The sequence below is a fragment of the Helicoverpa armigera genome, chromosome 13 (genome assembly GCF_030705265.1).
Source record: "Helicoverpa armigera isolate CAAS_96S chromosome 13, ASM3070526v1, whole genome shotgun sequence".
Classification (NCBI taxonomy): Eukaryota; Metazoa; Arthropoda; class Insecta; order Lepidoptera; family Noctuidae; genus Helicoverpa; species Helicoverpa armigera.
Window position 1 is genome coordinate 7916556 of NC_087132.1, and position 14210 is coordinate 7930765.

The following is a 14210-nucleotide window of genomic DNA, read 5'->3' on the forward strand; positions in this document are numbered from 1 at the left end:
GAAGAAACTATTTGACCCATACTTCGAGGGACATCCCTATAATAGATACAATACGTTACTACATGCAACTGCATACTCTATTACAAAATATACAATCTAAAACAACAAACCAATCTCAAAACTAACTCTAGGACTTAACTACAACACTTAACTATTACTACTTTTACAAAAATTATACACGAACTAATTGCAAAAATTTACACTGCATCCAAAAAAATGCTGGCCATGTCAATACAGTTAATAGATAACTTTATTAACAGGAGTTTCAAATGTGTAAAGTCTACCATTAACTAATTTACTCTACATATTCAATAAACTCCTTATTTCTAAAGGATACGTTAAATAAAGGTCGAAATGTGGTCGTCGTGTTATTGTGGCCATCAGTTTCGTACACTTCACGTAAAAATTTTGTGGTCCAGAAAACGGAAAACGCAAAGGCTCCGAGTAGAAGGACCCTGCAAGACAACAATATGAGGACTGCATTAAATGTTACTACTAACCAATTTCCCGTCTATCCATTGAATTGCTAACTAAAGATATATTTTTTTGTCCCTTACAAGAAATGTATAATTCCTATCGTTAGTTAGCAAAACAGTATATAGGGAACGGCTGTAAATGATCTTAGTGATAAAAAATCATACGGCATAAAGCGTACCCATTTCTAATCGTGTTTGCAGTTGCATGAAGTGTAAAAAAACATTAGAACTGAACTTAAGATAATTTTTGCTGATGGGAATGGATTTCTGAACAATTTTAGCTTCTGAACACCTTTACATCGACTAAATATGCTAGAATATTACTCAATCCTCAATTTTGTGTCGGTATTTAAAACACTGTACTAAACTCTGTCATAAAAATAATTCTTCGTGCATTCCCCTACATCTACCTGATAATTATATTATCAAGAAATTTAAATTAATAGAAAAAGAGAATACTTACAGTCCTACCGCCATTGTTTGGGCTGATCTTCCTGTGAGTACGCAGCAGCCAACGTCTTCTGAGTAACTATTGCGTGATTCTCATTATAACACTTAGAATAATGGAGTTCTCGTTTCATAACAATCCTTATCTAATGAAAAAATTGTTTACATATATCCCTTTATGTTTATATTATGTCACTATTCAGACTTTCACTTTTATAGACAATCACTCCAACATAAAATATGAGTTTTTTTTTAATTATAGTCTCAAAACACTTCACGCGACCTACTTAAGTGGTCTCCTAAATTAGTATGTCAAATGAGTGCGAACAAGGACCGTATAAAAGCGAGCAAGAAATCAAACACGAAATTGTGTTGAGAGAGTCAATGTTATGTGAATGTAAGAAATAATAAACTATTTGAATCGTCACCGACCATTGTGTAATATCCTTGCCTACCTGATGAGGTAATATAACAAGAAAAACGTTTTAGAATACACTTCCATATTTATCGAGGACTTCCTTTCTAACTGCCCTATTCAATATTATATCCATCTGTCGTTTTGCTTAGTCCAAAAACACCATGAAATATAGAAACGAAAATATGACTTTGTGTGTGTCACTATTTCCCATTTCCTGCAGTTTCACCAGCGTCCCATGGAAACTTTTAACCGGACCCGGGATAGCGTACCTTCCACTTTTGCTACATAAAAAACATAGTTTTTGTACTACTTTGTATTCAAGCAAAACTCAAACAAGCAGTTTATTGAATTAAGTACAATACCCATTTAGTAATAAAACAACGGGATTTGAAAACACAATGACCAATATAAGTTTATGCTTTTATATTATGAACATAATTTTACATTGAAACAAGTTGGTCGATATGAACTGCATTTCTTTAATTAAACTTAACAATGACACAAAAGAGTGATGGTCAATTAGTCATTATTATAAACTTAGTACCTACCTATTATGAAGTTGAGGAGTGTAATGTACATCATCAAATATGCTTTACAGGCATACGTTTGAGGATTCTCTCTTCATCTCAAAAAAAAACGCTTTGACCTTTTTATAAATGCTCACAAAAATGGTTTAAACAAGTTGAATATATTTTCTATCTCTTCAAGTAGCTTTGCCTGTCCAAAGCCACTAGTGGTCAAGCTGTACGACGTAATAATTTTTCTTCAGAGAGCGTTTTCACAACAGCGCCAGGTTTTCTGCGCGGCAAAGCTCGGTTATCAATTGATTGACAACTACACCACACGTCAGGACTTTTGCGATGCGTAGAAAAGCCGAGCTGGCGACAAATCACACAAACACACCAAAGGCGCATTGGAAGTAAACACTTATCGTGTTGACTTATTACAAAGAGTTTATAATGAAAGTACTTATATCTACTAATTGCACCCTTATTTATTTCAAGAAGGTTTAACTACTTTAAGAGTCCGATACATGGCTTAATCTAGACATCCATTACCTATACTAATAAAGAAGGGAGTGGTCTTTTTATGTAAAGGGGAGACAACGAGCAAACAGTTCGCCTGACAGAAAATGATAATCGCCGCTCATATCCTACTCCCAAGTGCGTTGCTAGTATTTTTTCAAGGGGATTAAAAAAAAGAGAAATTATTCCAGCACTGTTTAATGGAGTATTTTAACGGAAAAGTGAGGCAGCCCCAAAACTGCCAAAACACAAGGAATAAGATTTTTTTTCGTATAATTTTTTATCTTTTAAGCACCTGATAAATTTTCATTAGCATGATGTCGTTAGATAAATTACGAAATCAGGCATCAAAATGTTTGGAAAAAATATGTATCTATAGTTTCGAGTGGCAATTTATCAGAGCTTTGGGTACTGGACAGGTGTTGAGCTCTACATGTTTGGCCTCTCCACGGGGCATCTTCAGGAGATGTTGACCCGTCGACCATTCGCGAGCGCCTAAGCAATTTGTTACACACATTAAGCGCGTCTTCTCTAACTACATACATAGTTCATATACATATTAAAAAATCATATTCATATACATACTGAAATGGCTTCATATTTATATATTTTCCCTTCAGGCATGGAATATTTTATAAAGTTCATAAAATCACACAAAATATTTATAAAATGTCTACGTCTAAAGAAAAACATAATTACAGTGCTATTGATATTTAAGATTATGGTACAGCAGATATGTCTGTTTGTTAAAAATTGACTAGGTACATAAAAATAAGATTAAGATTATTATTGAAAATAATCAATTACTTCATTTAAAAGGGTCAATGGAAACAAATTTATCGTTTTATTTAATTTCATACAAAATCTATTCATATCGATAGTCATCATTTTACAACATTGTGCCTTTATCTATACTTATAATAAATATGTAGAGAGTTTCTGTACATTAAATATATTTCCAAAATATAATCACCCGATTAGTGATCAATACTGATACCAAAAATGAAATCAGTAAAATTTTTGTCTGTCTGTCTTTCTGTCTGTCTGTCTGTCTGTATGTTCGTTATGGAAACAAAAACTACTCCACAGATTTGAATGAAACTTGGCACAAATATTCTTCATACTCCTAGGCAGGTTATAGGATACTTTTCATCACGCTACGATCAAAATAAGCAGAGCAGTGAAGGGAAATGTTGGGAAAACGGGAGAAGTTACTCCATTTTTTAAGTTTTCGTCGCGTGTGCAGCCTTTGTGGTTAAAGCTAAGTAGTAATAGGCTAGGTATGCATAGATTTAGATAACTGGACAGGCTGGTGATTATTATTTCTCCCTCTCTTCGCACAAAGTCCGAATCTAACGCGAACGAAGTCGCTGACAGAAGCTAGCTGTAATAAACCTTATGGTTGGACAATAATTGTGAGTGAATGAACAATAAGTGTATTGAATAAACAAAGTACGATCTATGAGAACCTTTTTACCTTTGTGAAAGTAAATTAATAAATCTAACAATAAAATGTTTCTTTCAATTAAAACAATGAGCTGCATTTGGTTCACTAATTGAATGAACTCTCTCCATAACGACGACAGAACTGTTTTGGATTGCACGAGGCTATCTTAGATGCTATATATTATGCCATCTTAGATGTCAATAATCAGCTATGAACACGCGAAGTGGGAAAAACCATTCCCTCGCCAGTTGTACTCTCTAGTTCCATTTTTCGATTAAAAATCAACAGATATCATTATAATTCTCCCGATAACCATAATCAAATAAAAATAAATCAGGTAGAAGCAAACAATTTATTTAATTACATTATCATACAAAATAAAAACAAACCCTTGTAGGTATCTTATGAAATACTAGAAAATTCGTTAGAACTATTTTTCCTTTTTGGAAATATAGCAGTGCTTTCACACTAGCGGATATTCCGCTCGGTTCCATTTATAAAAATACTCTGTACCCAGTTCAAACGGCCCTTGTAGAACGTATGAGCCATAGCATGAACAATTGACGACTATATAGGTACAGAATATGCCGCCAGCAACCGTGTGACGGATATTTTCCGCTCACGGTTTTTCGACGCGCGACAAAAATCCTCTTGTATGAAAGCGCTGTATCAATAAGATTATCTGTTGTTCACTTGGTTGCCATGGTTACTAGATACCCGTGGTTGGTAAGGTTGGTGCATGGGTCGTCGAAGTTGTTAAGGATCCCATGGGGTCTGGCATGCTCATCAGGTATTTGGTCGTCCAATATGCTCCGAAAGCTAGTAAGCCAGTGATGATTATGCTGAAAGATAAAATTCAATTAATAATAGAAGAAAGAATTGACTTGAATTGAATTGAGTGTTCATGGTGATGATGGTGACGAAGAAATGACTCGTAGCCGTTTTTTTACTACAGCACAGGTAAATATGCCAACTTGTGATAGATTTAAATAGAATATTACTGAAACTCATTTTGTCAAAGGTCACGAAAAATTACGCCTTTTTCTTTTGAGGAAGTCGGTTAAAAAAATGCACAAAGCAAGCTACAGTTTCGCGACTAATACTTCGATCCTTATTTTAAAGTTAAAGCTTTACCAGACCTCTAAGTCTTCTATTAAGAAACGACTGGTTGAGGAAACCAATTTAGAGTTAGTTACGTTACAGGTTAGAACTAAGTAGAAATAACTCTTTTTAACACTAACACAATTACTTCTAAGTAAAAGTATACACTTACAATCCAAAAGGCATTTTGATGTGGTTCTATCGCCTGCTTGACGGTCTGAAACCTGCACTCATGTCAGTCAAACTTGCCTACAGTAACTCAATAGTAACAAAGATTACTATATATAGCCCGAGATTAGTGAGGACAAGAGCACACTGGCAGCGAAAACTATATATTGCTCATCGCTCAGAAATTCTCCTTTCGAAGACTGTGCGAAGAAAATTAAAGTTTGTATTTACTACTAGCTGAACCCGCGCACTTCGTATCGTTTAAACCTTCCCTGGACCTCTATAAACATTTTAAAATCAAAAAAAGCCAAATCGGTCCAGCCATTCTCGAGCTTTAATCAGACTAACGAACAACAATTCATTTTTATTTATATAGATTTCTAATGCTATTAAGAATGCAGCTACTTTGCTAAGTAGGACTAGGATAGGATAGATATAGGATACTAGGATGAAAAATGTACAATCGTCGTATTTCCAAGATGTAGTTTGATCTTAATCTCGACATCGATTCAGCTATACCTATACAGATAGCAGATTCAGAGATAAAGCGTAAGGAAAAAGCAAACTCATTGTAATGTAAGTAATTATCACGACAATTAGTGGGTATTTTACAAATCATCAATCAATTATAAATAAGACTAAGCTTAATTCTTTTTGTGCGAGATCTATATTGAAGATAGGATATGTAGGGATGTAGTTACTTATGATTTCCAGAGTGTGAACGTTTCCATATCATTCTTACGAAAAGGAACGAATAAATCATCAAGCTACTTAAAAGTATAGCTCTCACTAGAAACAGTCCTAACATTCTTCCGAACAAGCAAACTCTGTATTGTCTAAACACTTTTGTATAGTAAAGAATAGTAGCCTGTGACTTATCAATACAGTCATTCAATTCATTCATAGACGTAGTGACCGGCCCTAAATGTATTGATATTATATGATATTCAACACCTGTTGTACAATGAAAGAGAATGCACTTTCTACTCACGGTAAAGAAAAACATAGTTCAGAATACATTGTCAAACCGTCGCCATTTCTTCGAAGGACGGACCGGTTTTACGTTTGACTAAAAGTCATTTGAATAAAGATAATTTTTGATTGCAAAGTGTTAAAAAAATATTAAGTGCGCAAACGTGTATCCAGGAATTGATGGTAAATATTTTTATTCTTTAAAAATTGTAGATTTTGCAGAGTGGACTTTCTATATAAATAGTTTTCTAATACCTTCTAGTCGTAGTGCTAAGTATCTAATATTAGAGGACACATTTTTTGTGTATCCTAAAGGCTCCGAAACTACTGAACCGATTTTAAAAATTCTTCTATTGGAAAGCTACGCTATTCCCGAGCAAACCCGCGGAGAATCAAGTAATAATGATGAAACCTAGATAAGAATTAGGTAACACAACAAAACAAAACTACATTATGTAAATAATCTTTATTGATTGCAGCGATGTGAATTGATCTATAATATTCATCATGATCGAAATAATTAATATTCTACAAAAAATAGTTCATGGAAAGAATCCATATACAAAATAGAATAATTATCATCTTACACGGCACTATGTCTAGATCAGATATAGAAATCGTAATTGATCAGTGTCTACCTTAAAAAGTCCTGAATCATTCAAAAGATTGCAAGATATTTTGCAATAACTAGGTACTCATGAGTTTCAAGTACCTATGAAAATTCTTTCATTTCATCCTGCAAATCGCTTATATTTTAAAACGTTTATCTTCTATCTATCGTAACGATCGAATTGCAAAATTATTTATAAAACCCAAAAGATAAGTGATAACCAGTTCTAACACAATTCATGTTAAAGAACTCAAACGAAACACTAGGTTTGTCCCAAAGTTCGTTTCTCGTCTCATCCTACCTCAAATGAAAGGAGTACCTATTCATCATTCAGAACCTTGGCTAACTAGACGTTAGAATAAAGACGAGTTCAATCAGCTTCAGTATACCAGCAACGAGGCATACTACTCCTATTGCATAGTAGACTTTGTCAAAGGTATCGTCACTTCCCCCTGACATAGGTTGTCCACGGCCGTGATGGGTGCGCGGCGGCGGCGGTGTCTGGGTAACATTACGTCGTCGAGACCTTCTTTGGCATTTTACTTCATGTATTATCTGTAAAAAAATTGATTCATCGTAATCACGACCTCCCATTTTTTCAGAATGAATGTCTTTCGGATGGCATGTTATACTGTAGGTCCCGTCTGTCATTGAACATCCTTGACAGTCGTTACGGGTAGTCAGATGCCAGTAAGTCTGACACCAGTCTAACCAAGGGGTATTGGGTTGACCGGGTAACTGGGTAGAGGAGGTCAGATAGGGCAGTCTCTCATTGTAAAACACAGCTGCAACCGGTTAGACTGAAAGCTGACCCCAACATGGTTGGGAAAAGGCTGGGAAGAAGAAGAGATGGCAATGTTTTGATGGATTAGCATTGATATTTGTGCATCCTTACGGGATATGCAGACTTATGAGTTTTAAGTCAAGTAGAAACACACACGAAGGCGGTGCCATTTATTGGTAATAATTTGCAAAAAACACACTTGTATCTAATCTCGAAAAACAAACAGATTCAAACCGTATCTAATTAAACAAAAATTAGACACCCAACACGTTAGGAAATATTGAGGCTTTCAAAAAATACTGACCAAAACGATTCCAGTTGCCCATAAAAGAGTGATTCCTGTTATCAAATAAAAGCCTTGTACAAAATTGTCAATGTGCTCCTCCACAATCTTGGATATCATTAGTCCTATAGGTATAATTATTTGACTCCATATCGTGCCTCCGACCAGTGTCTGTTCATCTCTGAATCGAGGTCTTGCATCCACCCCTGCTCCCGCCCAAAGTCCGGCCCCAGCAATCACTAACCCTATACTGCAGAGTTGCATTACTACTTCCACGTACTTTACGACCATCTAGTTATATGTCGGAGTTTTGGGGTTTAAATGATGCCTATCTTTACATTATTGGTTTAGTTTTATACCTTTAATTTTGTTGACAAATATCTCAAAGTAAATCATGAAATTCTGACAGCTGTCAATAAAATATGATGCATTCACCGCATTCGGCGTTGAAGCAATGCCATTAGCAGCGTTCGTTGGTGCTCAAATTTCATGGAAATGAAATCTTCTTTATCGATTTGTTGTAATATGAATTAATATTCTTACAGTCGTCATTGAGAGTCATTTTTATGAAAGTAATTTCACTTGCATTCAAACTAACTTTCTCATAACAAAATATTCCCATAACATATCTAACGTCACGACCTTTATTTTCATACAGGAAAGAAAATATGAGCAAGATAGAATAAACATGAATGAACGCATACGAAGAATAGAATGGCTTTCTCATAAGCCGTGCCTGTATAACACATTGTGCGAAACAGGGTCTTCTTACACTGAAATTCTAATACATACATACTTCCCGTATTTTAACCTTGAATTATTCTAATAGTCAAAGCAATTCGGGAGCATCGTTTAATATACAGCTTTTAACCTAATATTTTGGAATACCTAAAATTTCTTCTTGTAGGGATAATGTAAGAAAGCAAGGAAGATCATTCTCGTTTTTATTTTTAGACTTTTTTTATAGATTTTAAAGTACAGAGGTGTATGTGTGTACTTAGTTATATCTACATAGAAGTATGGCTCTCCCGTTTTTACGAAATAAAAGATCTTTTCAGGCCGATACATAGACACCATATTACTTAAATAAAACAAAGATTTACATCAATACCAAAACTCAGTTTAATTTGCTACTATTTCCAGATATCATGACTTCGATGACACTGCAGGACAAATTGCAGCTATCTCCATAAAAAAGTGCCTTGAATGCATATAGGCCATAAAAATGCATGCCACCGTAGTACGCCCGTAGAACCTCTTCAAAATTAATTTTAAATAAATAGCGGCCCTGAAATAGAAACATATTATTATGTAGTTTAAAATAATATTTCCTCGTGGCCAATTAACAACCACACGGGCTGGCCTGTCTCATAAATTAACATATTATGGACATATTGTAGTATGTGCTATGACTGGTGATCATTTCTTATTTTAATATCATAAAAATGCAAAAGAGACTGTCGATCTGCCGCGCTTTCAAGCCAGAACCAATGAACAGATTTCAATGAAAACAAACATAGTTTAAAGCCCAAGAAAGACGTAGGCTACTTTTTAACAGCATCTGAAAAGCAGTTCCGTCATCTCATCGGTAGAACTACTAAGAACATTTAGTTTTATTAATATTCTTTAAGCTAATCAGATGTGTTACCAAACCTTCTTAATAATGCAGTTATTAGTAATGTTGAACAAAGATGTAATGATCGGCTTCACGAATATATGTTCACAAGGCTTGCTAATCTGTAGCCTCAAAAATTCCTTGCCTTTGGATATCGCCAGTACTTTTCCCTGAAAAATTTGAGAAAATACGTAACTAATACGTAACTAATCGTTATAGCGTGCTGTCTACAATCCATCTCCATCTGATATATACGTATAAGCCACTAACGTAACAATTATTCAGCAGTTTTCTTAAGATATTTTTCATCTATACAGGCGGTTCTTAGCCAAAATGGTCATCATTGATATAGAATGGATAAAAAGTAAAACAATGTAAAACCGCGGCAGGGGCGAATATAACTACATATACTTAAAGATTTTTTTCTTTATACGGTATTAAAAAATATATTGAAAAATAATATAGAATGTACTGAAACCTTAACCGGCGACATGTTCTCAGTGATCTGGACATCAAAGTTAATGGTGACGTTATTATGAAGTTTCACGCGGTATATGCTACAATCTTTCCGTTTTGGTCCCTTGCAGAGCTCCACTTTCGTTACCACGAGGCCAAATGAACCCTGGATAGCAGAAAAACAATATTATTCGTTTATTTCAACCTACTACGGTATTCGTAATGTTACTTGATTTTGCCTAAAAATCCATCGTTGCATAGCCTTTTCCCAACTGTTTTAGGGTCGGCATCCAGCATGCTTCCAGTCTCACCGAATGCTGCTGAGTACCAGTGTTTGACATAAAGCGACTGCCTAATCGACTACCACAACCTAGTTGCTTGCGCCATCCGACACCCCTTGGTATGATTCGTGGCCAAAGTAAAAACCAACGGAGATAAACGCCAGCTTGGGCTATCCCGGAACAGTTTAACGAAGATAGGACCACTTAAGAGAAACTATCTAATCTGATAAGAAATTATTATGAAATACAAACCTCCTTAAGATAAGGAAACTGTACTACGTATCATTAGAATCATTTCACAATTTGTTGCAATTCAAGTTAAAAATAAAAATTAATTCTGTAGACACAGCATAGTGTTACTTATCATATACTTCATATATATAAGATTATGGGAACTTTGCTTTATAATCTAATCTAATAAATAAATGATGCAAGAGAAAAAATAATTTGCGATACTCACATAATCCTTAAGTTTATCGGAACAAACATAAATAATAGTACAAGAAATTATAAAACTGTATAAAATGTATGACATTTTCTCTGAAGTCACAAAACGGAGTACATATTGGACATTTTTGAAATTGGCCAACCCAATTATCCACGGTTCATGTTCAGGATAATTGGACCTATTTAAGCTAAACTAGCACAGAATATTATGTGTATCGTTATAGTTCAAAGTCTAAACATGAATTATTTAAATTGAAAGGAGCCTATTATTTTTGTTTGGGAAATTAAGCCTTTCATAAATTGTAGCGTATAATAACCAAACATCTACACCTCGTCTAACCGGAACACTGAAAAAACTACTCTTGAAGAATCTGAAAATAATCACTAAAACCACTAACGATCAGTTCCTATGAAGAGAAACTTCGTTTTGCTTGCGGATGGTAGATAAGTTCTGTTCGTACATATACGTAAATGGACTGGGTAATAGTGTTTGCTACAAATTAAATCGAATAAATGGCGCAATTATCTTGCGACATTACAATAATTTATGTGTGTACATGTATGCCACAATAGTTCAAAATGTTAAAAGGAACACATCTCTTTGTATTTGTACTTATATTTATAGGTGTCAGTTCGGATATAAACTATGTAAGTTTTTCATTTTAGCAGGGAAAAGAAAGACTATGTCACAACATATATGATTATTATATTACAAGTATTTTTATAACTTTTCAGGGGTCTTTCAATTTAACGGTGACAGGCGTCGATATATGCAAGGGCCCGAAACATAAGGATTGTTCTTCTATGACGGTGCAACTTACAGATCGTAATTTACTGAAGTATGATTTAAATGTAACTCAAACCCTCTTGATAACTAAAGTAAGTACTTATTGTCTCTGAAACTCTGAAACCTCAAACGATTTTATTGCTTTTCAATTAATGTTTCTTTAGAAATTAGCATTACCTTTGTAAATTCACTTTTCAAATTTGCACAACCTTCTTCTTCTTGTTCTTAAGTTTAGTTTTTTACGTTTTAAGAGGTTTTCACTAGGTGTTTGATATGTAGGTACTTATTAATAGAACAGATTTAATAATAGCGTTTGAATATTTTAGGGAAAAATAATGGCAATACAAGCAGGAAGAGAACACTTAAGACTACATATGAAGAAACCATGTGAACATCTATTTTTGAGACCGATATTTCAGACTTTCTTTAATGTGACAAAAGACTGTGGTGTATTAAAAGTAAGTCGTTTTTTTCTTTTTATTTATTCCCGTTTCTTTTGCCGTTTATCATGACAATGCTTTTTTCTTTCATTAGAATATATGAGAATAGTTTAGAAGTACATATTTCATGTTTCAAAAAAATAGGAATAATCTTATTCAATTTTTAATTTTTTTCAGGGTCGTTACCAATACAATGTGGATATACAAAAAATCACTCAGTCGTATTATGGTGGAAGTTTCTTACTGGGTAACTTCATATTCAAATCTGTGTTTTATAGTGACGATTGCAATTTTTATTGTGCTGGGGTTAAAGTTACTTTGTTTTGACATAAATTAAGTTAAATAAATACATAGATATTATGTATTATACATATCTTTTTATTCTCCCTGCTGTGGAAAGATGGTTAGTGTAGACATACGTCTATTTGTTTAGTCAAATGTCAGTTTAAGAGATAGTTTGTGAACTATACATAGGTAGTTAAGAATACCCCAAAGTGATTATCTGTAGTAAGTACATACGGGCTGATGAATATTATAACAAATAATAATAAATTATTTTAATTAACACCACACATATCTTAACGACCTTTCAAAGTACTTGTAGGTAACAACAGAAGCTCTCGAGATAAAAGCTGATAAAAACAACACGTTGCTAACTATATGGAGAAAATAACTAAGAGAGAAAAGAGACACTGCAGAATAAACAGTTAGTCGACAATCCACCCAGCCTGTGTTAGTGTATAATCACTATGATCGACCCTACATTAGGCTTTTTTAGAGAAATTCTTGATATTATTCAAAGTTTTCAGCCGGCCTGATGCCGGCTTAATACCTGATCTTTACCATTCATTTTCATACTGATTTATGGGCCCAAACAAACTATCGGCCGACTGAAAGCTTGCAGTGTGCGGGAGTTTTGCGAGTAAAGGGAAATAATTTCCACACCGGAGTAGCGAAAAATAAAGATATCGTATTACCTATTATAAAAATTCCATGAACCTCAGCTATAAGCTATGTAACTGATATTTAACGAAACAGGTACCTATTGTTTTTATGTTCAGTCTAGACAATTCAGACATGCGACGGACTGTTTCATAGACGTTACCTAAATGAGATTGACAGTGCGTGGGCGCCTCTTTAAGCTTATAATAATGAAAAATGTAAGTGTAAGGTATGTCTTCGTCTAATAAGCATTTACTCCTTTCTTAGTTAATATTGTATTAGAGCCAGAATAAAACCAGAATAAAGCAAATGAGTATATGAAAGACATAATTTCAAGGCCTTAGAACTCAAAATGTTATTATGTACATACCTGTGTATTAGTGTGTACTTACAAGTTAGTATCTAGGTACTTACATGGTCTTACAATACAAGAATGTTGAATAGAACTACTCCAAAGGCATATAATAATATGCGATTAAAATAACATTAAAATCAAGTGCTTTTGTGTCTAAGAGTGGACGAGACGAGTCAATTTATTCGTATTTTGTAGGCGGACACTTTTCACATCACAAAGTCATATATTAACATGTCACCGAGGCCCAACCTTGTGCAATTTAAATATATGTATTTTAATGTGTGGCTAAGTAACAGACCTGAATGGGTCCTGTTTGTCTTGCAACGTTAAATCTGGTCCTGACTATCTTTTGAAAATCCTTTTCAGAAGCTAGAAAGGTTGGGAAGTAAAGATAGGCATTTGCTCAATGTAAAATGTCAATCAGCTTCTGGCATCCGGTTAGACTTGAAGCCATGCTCAATATAGTTGGGATAATTATTGTCAGGTGAGGCAGATGATATACACAGCTACAAGGATTCAGGCGATCATAGAATTCTTCTGAAAACTTATTATGTACGTAGCAGGAACTATAAGTAACTAACCATAGGATGCCTACTAATAGTAATTTTATATATCTCCATAGGGAAATATCAAAGAACAATATTATGCTCAGTACCTACGCCCTCACTCACAATAAGTTCAAACATTAACTACATTAAAGAGATGAATTGTTCTTCTTATCAATTTGTTTTTCATTTCACTTAATGTTGTTTATTATTTATTGAGAATGTGAATAATACTCTGATATGATAGACCTCTGTGTAATAATGAGGACAGTCAATGATAAAAACTCTTTCAATTTTATAATTAACGTTATTTATGTTAAAAAAATCTTGTGATATGAAAACATTGTGTTGATAGGTATACCTCCTGCAGTATCCGCTATCACTATGCGTATATCAGTTACATTGTATTTAAAAAGCAAAATATAATTAGTTGTTTTGGAAAAAATGCCCCTATGGCTTTATTCGCCCAACGAATTTGTAAATATTCCATCATCATCATATCAGTTTATTGTCATCCATTACTGAACATATTTCTCCTCCAGTGATGGGCAACTATCCCGGTCTGGTGCAGGGCGCAGCCATGCCCTGCCCACCACTCTTGAAATCAATTA

General features: G+C 34.2%; 2 long non-coding RNA genes across 3 annotated transcripts; one reads left to right on the forward strand and one right to left on the reverse strand.

Annotated features, from left to right (window-relative positions):
- Window positions 1-6097: 6097 nt before the first annotated feature.
- LOC110370722 (uncharacterized) lies at window positions 6098-12105 on the forward strand. 2 transcript variants are annotated; one of them, XR_010277100.1, is made up of 4 exons: window positions 6098-6237; window positions 11266-11409; window positions 11644-11775; window positions 11935-12105. It is a non-coding gene; the product is annotated as an uncharacterized LOC110370722 (long non-coding RNA). The 2 variants fall into 2 exon arrangements; XR_010277099.1 differs by lacking the exon at window positions 6098-6237 and adding an exon at window positions 11052-11178.
- On the reverse strand, window positions 8758-9964 carry LOC110370665 (uncharacterized). The gene is made up of 3 exons (XR_007510938.2): window positions 9825-9964; window positions 9385-9516; window positions 8758-9019 (listed from the first exon to the last, which is right to left on the reverse strand). It is a non-coding gene; the product is annotated as an uncharacterized LOC110370665 (long non-coding RNA).
- Window positions 12106-14210: the final 2105 nt, after the last annotated feature.